This window comes from Bos indicus, chromosome 19, assembly GCF_029378745.1.
Source record: "Bos indicus isolate NIAB-ARS_2022 breed Sahiwal x Tharparkar chromosome 19, NIAB-ARS_B.indTharparkar_mat_pri_1.0, whole genome shotgun sequence".
Classification (NCBI taxonomy): domain Eukaryota; kingdom Metazoa; phylum Chordata; class Mammalia; order Artiodactyla; family Bovidae; genus Bos; species Bos indicus.
Genome location: NC_091778.1, coordinates 50,898,573 through 50,907,843, shown reverse-complemented (window position 1 = coordinate 50,907,843; position 9,271 = coordinate 50,898,573).

The following is a 9,271-nucleotide window of genomic DNA, read 5'->3' as shown; positions in this document are numbered from 1 at the left end:
GACCCGCTCCTGGGTTCACGCATTGGGTTTTCTGGGCTGGCTGGGCACGCGGATGCTGCAGAACCAGATTGTTGGGCTTTGGGCTGGCGTCCCTCACGTCAGTCAATACAGGGACGCCGGGATCTGCCCCAGGAGGATCTGGGGCCTTGACCCCATGTGCTGATGTCTGGTGGACAGCAGTGTTTCCTCCACGTGAGGCTGAAGCTTTGCAGGAAGTGCCTGGGGGTGGAGGCCTCTTGGCGAGAGGCTGGAGGGAGCGTGTTGGACAGGCTGGGGAGAGGGTGGGGTTTGACGCTGAGAGTGCGGCCCCGCAGGTGGGTGCCTGGTGCCGGCACGTGGGAGGTTTCTCTCTTTGGCCAAGCAGAGCCCTGGCAGTAGTCCAGGGCCGCTGGGTTTTGGGGAGAGGCTGGAAAGGTCACCATTTCTAAAGGGGTGCAGAGCCCCCACCTCCATCCAACCTGTGCCTTCCTGCTGCCCAGGGGCTACTGTGAGGTCTGAGGCCCCCGCATGCACCAGCCCACTCTCTTAACAACAGAACTCCTGCCCCCTCAACACTGTGGAGCCCTGAGGGGACTAGGCACCTGGAGGCTCTATGGAGGGTCCTTATGACTGACCAGTGGCCCTTGGCCCAGTGTCTCTGTCTTGGCTCCGGGCAACCCCCGTCTCTCTGTGGATGGAGAGGCCGGCAGCCCCCTGTGCCTCCATCCAGAGGTTGAAGGGGAGGCGTGGAGGAGCCCTGAGTCCTAGCCCGGGGTCCCCTGGATCCCACCTCCCTCCTGCCAAGTGGTGCCCCCCACCCCCACCCCTCGTGTCCACTCTCTCCCATCTTGCACACTCTGCACCGGTCGGCCAAAGCCCAGGAACCACCCAAGAAACACCTCCTCCTGGCAGACCCTAAATGAGATCCCTACTCTCTTGGCCCCTGTGACACTGGGCATGCTGGTGGGAGCCCCAGGTCCTGGGCTTCCCAATAACATCAAGGTCAGGAAACACCTTCTGAGCCTCTTGGCCACCATGGCGTCTGTGGGCATCAGCTCTCCTGCTTCCTGATGGTGCCCGTATGCTGAGGGTGCTTTCTCCTCCTCTCCAGTCTGTGCTTTCCTAGGACATAAATGGGTCCCTGGCCCTCTCCTGCTGCTGGTCTGGGCTTCCTGAAGCCTCAGGGCCCTGCACCCCAATGCAAGGGGACCACCCACCTCTCCCCTGTCCCGACCACCTGAGGAGTCAGGCTGCCCCTGCAACCTCCAGCTGGGGGCTGCTCATCATATGCCCCAGACCTCATTTCCAGCACCATCGGTGCCTGCCCGGAGGAGCCAGGGTGGGATGGACCCCAGGTGTAGGGGCCGTGTGCTCACCAGGGCTTACCCTTGACCCACACCTGCCTGTGTGGTCCACTGGGACCCAGGGAAACCTCCAGACTGCTGCATGTGGGAGTCCCTGTCCTGGCCTCCAGAGGCCAGCTGGCCCCCAGGTGAGGGCCCCTGTGGACATCCCAGGTCAGACTGGATGGCCTGACACATGCACTGTTGCTCTGAGCCTCCTCTTTGCTGGGTGAGAGTGGAGCCTAGAGTCAGATGCACCTGCGGGGCTTCCCTTCCAGCTCCAGCACCAGGAGGCTGCCCCAGAGCTGAGGGACTGTCAATATGTAAACTGACAGATGCTGAATCACACTGAGGTGACCGCTGGTGCGGAGGGAAACAAAGGGCAGAGCTGGGTCTGGGATGCAGTGTGGAGGGGCAGAGGCGGATGAACTGCCGTTTTATCCAAGGTGTTTGAGGTCGGGGTTGAGCCAGGCCTTGAGGAAGCGGGGAGCTGGTGTGTGGGAGGAGCAAACAGGCCTGGGAGGGAGGGGCGGTGGGCGGGAACAGTGATGGAACACCACGTGACCTTTCCCTTTGCTGTCTGTCTCCTGGGCACTGAGGAAACCACTCGGTTTTGGAGGAGGAGCAGGGTCTCCTGGAGACAATTCGTTTCAACTGCCTGCTGGCTGGGCCATGTTTCCACGAATGTGGTCCATATCCTGTCTGTTGTCTTCACCTACTGTGGCGGGGATGGCAGACTAGTGGCTCCCAAAGGTGTCCCATTGGGATCCCTGGAATAATTATCCACATAATCCCTGTTACCTGACATGGCAAAGGGGAGTTAAAGCCACACATGGAACTTAGATTGCTAATCAGATGAGATTATTCTGCTGGGCCTACTGTCATTATGTACATGTGGGCCTCGCTTCAGTTGCATCTGACTCTTTGCGACCCTACAGACTGTAGCCCTCCAGGCTCCTCTGTCCATGGTATTCTCCAGGCAAGAATACTGGAGTGGGTTGCCATGCCCTCCTCCAGGGGATCTCCCCAACCCAGGGATCAAACCTGAGGCTCCTGCAGCTCTTGCATTGCAGGCAGATTCTTTACCGCTGAGCAACCGGGGAAGCCTATTATCATCACAGGGGTCCGTAAAAGAACCCTTCTAAGGAAGAGAGTGAGAAGAGCGAGAACCAGAGAGACATAGTGTGCTGGCTGTGGAGGTGGAGGAGGGTCCTCCAGAGAGAACCAACCCCCGACACTCGAGAGCCAGGGGATCATAACCTTGTGCTGCTTTCTAAGCCACAACAAGTTTGTGGGAATTTTTTGCAACATCTATAGGAGACAAACGCACCCAGGTACCTCCTTAGCTGGGATGAAGGGGGCTTGGCGGGGTCCCCAGGCAGCCTGAGTGCTTGTGAATTCCCCCTAAAATTGTGTGCAGCGTGCCGTGTATGTGCCTGTGTCTGTGTCTTTAGAAAACTGGCCCCCAACTTGTATCTGACTCTCAGAGTTCAGTGATTCCGTGCAGGCGGAAGCCACGGGGCAGGTGTGGTTTTTGATGCAAGGGACATCCCCATACCGTCCATCTCTCTGTCTGTCTCTCCTTCTCTCTCTGCCCTCCACCCCCCATCCCAGGTGCTTCCCTCTTGTCTCCGCCACCCGATACTACATTGTAACTGGTTGCCTTTGAGCTCACTGCCAGGAGAGTCCAGGTGTGGTTCCAGCACTGCCTGTCCTGAGTCACCTTCTTGCCCCAGGTACCAAGGGTGATGACGGGCCCCGGTGGTCCAGAGACCGCCTACCAGGCCCACCTGCAGCCCCCCTCTGCCAAGCGTCCTGGGCCTCTCTTCCTTGTGGGTGGCCCCTCTCAAGCCCTGCACATGCCTCCTCCCCATTGCTCTCTCCTGTCCTGTCTGCGGACCGCTGCCCCCCTCCGCCCCCTGCCCATCCCATCTTCCCCAGCTTCTCTTCTTCTCTGGCTGGATTTTGGGACCTCACCTGTCCCCCCAGCCCCGCCCTACAAGATGCCCCATCTGCCCTGTGTTTGGGCTCCACTCACCTGCACAGCTGACACAGATGTGGCATGACAGGGTGGGCTCAGAAGGGCGGGGACAGTCTCGCTGGCACAGCTGCAGGCACAGCTGGGGGTGGGGCGGGTCTGGACTCACTGGTTCCTCGCTGGGCCACGGGAGTCCTGTCATGGCCTCAGATGGCTTTGCCCCTGGAGTGGGCCCACTTTGAGATGGGAGTAAGTACAGTAAGTAGGAAAGCCAGCCCAGGGTTTTCCCCATCAAACACTGCGTCCTGCCGCCTTGAATGGATGGGTGGCATTTTCTCACCCTCCAAGATGACCCTCAGTGTGCTCCAAAGTGTTGCCAAGGCACTTCCAAGACAAGGCCCCTCCCGGAGGCCCCTCTGTCCTTTGCCCTCCCCACAGCATTAGGGGAAGAAGGGCAGAGTGGGACGGTACCTCCCTGCCCTGAGAGGGCTCCCTGGTCCCTGTGTCCACTGTGCTCAGCACCCAGGAGGCTGGTGGAGGGCTCTCACTACAGGATCTGTCCCCAGCTCCCAGAAGCTGAGGAAGCCTGCACCCCGGCCTGCACGGCCCTCGGTGACTTTGAGCATGACACGGATATGTGGGCTTCCCAGGTGGCACAGTGGTAAAGAATCCACCTGCCAAGCAGGAGATGCAGGAGACGTGTGTTTGATCCCTGGGTTGGGAAGATCCCCTGGAAAAGGAAATGGCAACCCACCCCAGTATTCTTGCCTGGGAAATCCCACGGACAGAGGAGCCTGCTGGATTACAGTCCATGCGGTCACAAAAGAGTTGGACACGACTTAACAGCTATCAGCAGCAGCAGCACAACAGCTGTCCTGCTCCTGCTTGTATCCTTGCGGTGGATATGTCAGTACCGGACCCCCACTTGGGACCCCCAGGTGGGACCACCGCTCAACACCTCAGTGGACAAAGGACAGTGTGTGGAGGTGAGCGGTGCTGGGGTGTCGGGGTATGGAGTCCACAGCCGGCATGTGTGAGCCTGGGCTCCTGTGTCCCTCTGCAGGGTCCCCTCTGTGGAGAGCGGAGATAGTCCTGGATGTTAAATGGCCTTTTCCCTAGCCGTCTCCTTAGCTACCCCAGGGCCTGGTGGTATGGGTGAGGGTCTCCCTGCCAGATAGGCTTGCAGCCTGACCCCACGCTTGAGGGCAGGCTTACATCCCAGGACATGTCAGCGCCCAGAGAAGAAAAGAGATTTACACCAGATTATTGCCCAGTCCCTGTGCGAGGTCAGCGACCCACAGCCCCAGTCTTTTTTAGAACGGAAGTCGGAGGACATTGGGCTGGGCTGAGGTTTGCTTTCTTTCTGGCTGGCCTTTCCTGCTCACTGAAGCCAAGCGTTGAAACGTCCAGCCCCCTCGCTGCAAATATATGAGGAACTTTGTAGTGATCATGAGCGGGTTGGCAGCTTTATCTCTAACTCACTGAGAAAAGTCCAACCTGATTGTCAGAAGGACACACGCAGGCTGGTGCAGTCAGTGCCCAGAGTCCCTCACACTGCGGATGCTGGGAGGTGGGGGTGGGGGTAGGCAGAAACAGAGAGACATGCCCCCACCATGTCACATGATCACACATGTACGTTGGCATTGACCCTGACCCTACGCCTTGACCTGGACAGATCAAGGGGAGGTTCCAGGCCTGAGTCTCTGCAGGGTGCCTGGGTCCTGTGCCGACACTTTGAAACTACTGGGAGATTGCAGCCTGGGAGCCCGTGAGTGCAGATGCGTGTGTGTCTACTCGTGTGTCTGTGCATGGACCTGTGGTGTGTGTGTGTGTTCGAGGCTAAGAAACGATGGGAAGGGAGCGGGGTGGGCTGGCTCGTCCACCTGTCATCCCTGTGACCTCAGTCCCACTGGGCCACATCCAGGTCCCCAGGAGTTTTGTGTCCTTATCCACAAACGGAGACAGTTCCGTAGTTCTCCCCCACGCCCCCACTGCCCCCACCCCAGGCCTTCCTGGCTCTGCTGCTTGGGCTGTGGAGGGAAAGTTGGTTGCAGGGAGGGCCTGGCCCTGTGTGGCCGAGCATCCAGCTGAGGCCCTGGGGCCTGGCTCCCAGACCGGCTCTTGGGGCTGTGACCGCCTGGGGAGGACCTGGGCTGAATCCGGCCCTGTCGAGGCGCCCAGGGAGAAGGCTGATGCGTCCCACGGGTGGGGGCAGGGAGCCCCTCATTAGAGCTGCAGCTGACACAGAGGCTTCCATCTCACTAATTGATTAAACTGTTTAATTCAGGCCTGTGTGGTGGGAACTGGCCTGGCCAGGCTGTCAGCATTCCCTTCTGCGGAGTAAGATTTGGGGCAGCTTTCTGCCTGAGCAGTGGTTCTGGGCGTCATGTGACAGAGGATCCGTGAGATCAGTCATGCAGGCCTGGGTGCCGTCCCCTCCCCCAAGGCCGCCCTTCTGAGCGGCTGTTTTGTGTGGTCATAGTTGGCGGGGGCCCCCAGAGAGCTGGTGAGACCCCCAGAGGTGTGAGCTGACATTCACTCTGAGCAGAGCCTGCTCTGTGCCGGCACGATCCAGAGTCCCTGCCTGCTTGGCGATTCCACTCCGGATGGCAGGTGGCTAAGTGCTGTGAAAAATCAGTACATGGTAGTAGGGGGTTGGTGGTGTCTGTGGGGCTTGTGCTGGGGCAGAGGCCAAAGGAAGCCACCTCGAGGGGTCCTGAGAGTCCTCTGGGCGAGGGGCATGCAGCCATAGCCCTGAGCACTCTGAACACCCATCGCCCCCATCTCCCCTCCCCAGACCTTCCCACCAGGACAAACTCAGCCGGTGATGCAGGATGCAGGTCTGGGTCTCCCAGGGAGGCTCTGAGCCCTGGGAGGAGGGCAGGACCTCAGTTCCCAGTGGGGCTGATCCCTCCCGGGCCATGGCCAGCGCTCCTGGGGCTACACCTGCCCCAGGGTCCAGCCTGTCCTTCCTCATGCCGTCACGGGTGAGCGTCCACCCAAGGACAGATTGGGCTCCAGGGCTGGGGACGGACGCGGAGCCACACAGGGGACGCACCCCTAGCAGCAGCACGTAGAGTGGGGGCCTGGGGAACGTGAGGAATCCGGTGTCAACACTGGCCATTGTGTGCTGCCCCCGGGCGGGCGGCGATTTATAAAAACAGCCGTGATCTGCCGCGTATCCGTGCGGTGAGGTCACGGCTGCCAAGGGCTTTGGAATTTCGTCTTCACAAGAATTTTGCTTACCAAGCCACATACTTTCCTGGTCATCAATTTGATTGGGGTAAGAAGAAAAAAATGCTTAAAAAAAAAAAAGCCTCTGTGGGTTTTGTGTGAGGGATGGAGAGGGGAAGGCAGAGAAACAAGACTTCAGGGCCAGAAAGGCAGGTGTGTATGTGTATGTCTGTGTGTGTGTGTGTGTATCTGTCTGTCTGTCTCTGTGTTATGGCCCTCACACCTGAACCCAGAAAAGGCGTGTGTGTGTGTGTGTGTGTGTGTGTGTGTGTGTATATCTGTCTGTCTGTCTGTCTCTGTGTTATGGCCCTCACACCTGAACTCAGAAAAGGCAAGTGTGTGTGTGTGTGTGTGTGTGTGTTGTGGTCCCAACTAGACCCCTGCAGTGTCAGAGCCGGGGCCCCACGGCCCCTCTGCAGCTCCCTGAGCTGCGTCCTCGGTGGTCCTGTGGGCCAGGGCTGGGGGCAGTGCAGAAGGACGTTCCCATGCCAGCATCCTACCGTGGGAAGAAGCACGGGGGCCTTCACCCCTCTTTCCCTTTTAGCTCTGCTGAACTGGACCAAATGTCCAAAAGGAGCTCTACCAGAAGAGGGAAATAAAGAAAATACAGACGAAGTAAAAATAGTCCAGGGCACATTCCTGATCACAGGTAACTGGTGTCGGGCAGGCACCTCCCCCCAACCCTATCTTTTCTGTTTCCACCTGGGCATCTGTGTGGTCCACCTCAGTGTAACTCAGACACAGAGGAGAGGAGACACATCCCAGGCCAGGGGTACTCGATGTGATCACGCCATTCATAGCAAAGACCATGTGACTTCTGCCCCCAGCCCCCACAGGAGGCTGTCGCTCACCGGCGCCGGCCCTCTGCCACCAAACGCCCACCTCCTCTAGCATTTGACACTGAATCAAAGGGAAAGGCGGGACACACGCTGATCACACATGTGCAAGTCGTTATCATCGCGGGGTTATGAGCTTATAAATCCCACTCAGTGAGGGGCGAGCTCCCAAGGCTGAAGGAAGGTCAGCCAAGCCCACGGGCGGCCCCTTGGCCCCAGGTGGAAGCACTTTCCTTCTAGGGCCCCCAGGGCCTGCGAGAAGCCTCTGCCTCCACCCACGTAGAAGAGGCCGAACCCCGGGACCGGCCTGCGTTTCCTGATGAGATAGCGAGTACATTCTGGTGAGATGTGAGGGAGCCGGTCCAGCCATCAGACTCGTGGCTTCCTGTCCTATGTGAACTGGCCTGGCCTCTGGGGGGAGGTTGGGGGTGGAGGGCTGAGGACATGAACCCCACCGTCCCTGTTTTTCTTGGCAGCTGGGCACTGGCAGCTACCTTCCACCTCTGGAAGGGCCTCTGCATGGACTGGCTGCAGATTCAGGGGGAGTCCTCGCTGATCCAGGTGGGGCAGACCCTGAAGGTCTAATCATGGGGGGATCATAGGAGATGGGACTCCCCCCCAGAGGCCCCTGCTGGTAAGAGGAGCGACAGACTCCTCCGTGTCCCTTGTCTAAGTGGTGACACCTGAGCCTAGCCCGAGGCACTTTGGGGACCAGCATCAGGCCCTGGGGGGGAACCTGGCAAACTGTCCCGCCCAGGGAGGAGGAGGGCCCATGCCTGGGGAATCTTAGCCAAAGTGCAAGGATTGAAGGATGACCCTCAGCCCAGAAAGTCTGCGGCTCAGAGAGGTGGCCACTGCCTCGCTCCCCATGTCCTTGCTGCTCCCAGGGCCTCCGCCCTCTCCCGCTCCATCTCAACAGACTCACAAGTGTTGATACTAGTGGGCCTGGGGCTGGAGTCCCCCTGCCCCTCAGCCCAGCACACCCGGACTGAAGTCTAGCTCCCTAGCCCATCCCGGGGCGATGAGCCCAACCAGCCTGAGCAGCGACTGTGGACAGACGGAAACGGGTGGAACTGAGTTCATGGGAACTCTTCACCTTCCCTCCTGGTTCTGGGACACCAGGCTTCTCCTCTCAGGAAAGCCTTTTCCAGGGGCTTCCCTGGTGATCCAATGGTTAAGACTCCACACTTCCACTGGAGGGGGTGCAGGTTCGATCCCTGGTCAGGGAACTAAGATCCTGCATGCCACACAGTGTGGCTAAAAAAATTGTTTTTAATAATAAATGTTAAAAAAAAAAAAAAAAAACCCTTGCTGGGCCCCTTCCCTGAGTTCATTTTCAGGTCCTCAAAGGCTGAAGAGGTGGGTGGACTAATTGTTCAGTTCACAGCAGGGTGTGTCTGTGAGCAGTCAACTCTGGCCAGAGAGCTCTTGGATTTGGCCTTGAGATGAGGTCAAGCATGACAAACCCATGAAGATGTTCCCCCAGGCGCCTGCCCACACTGCTGCCTGAGACCCTTGCCGCCTGCCACCAGGACCAGAGGATGACCTGAGCCTGACAATCAGACTCTCTCACCAGGATTTAAACCCAGCTTTGTTGGGGTCTCGGCACCGGACAGTGGATAACACCCCTGCCTGCGAGACACCAGACCCGTCCTGGGTGGAGACCCTCAGCCCACAGGATGCCCTACTTCAGGCCTGGTTTGTGTTTGCTCCTGGCATCTGTCAGGATGACAAATGTTGGAGCGATTTTAAAATCTGGATTTAAAGGGCCTTGTGAAGGAAATGAAAATCAGAGCAATTGAAACAAACTCGCTGGATCCTTTGGGGAGACAATTGCTGGACTGAGGGCAGCTGTGGGCGGTCTTGGCTGTCACGGCCCTGGCCTGGCTGGGCCAGCACTG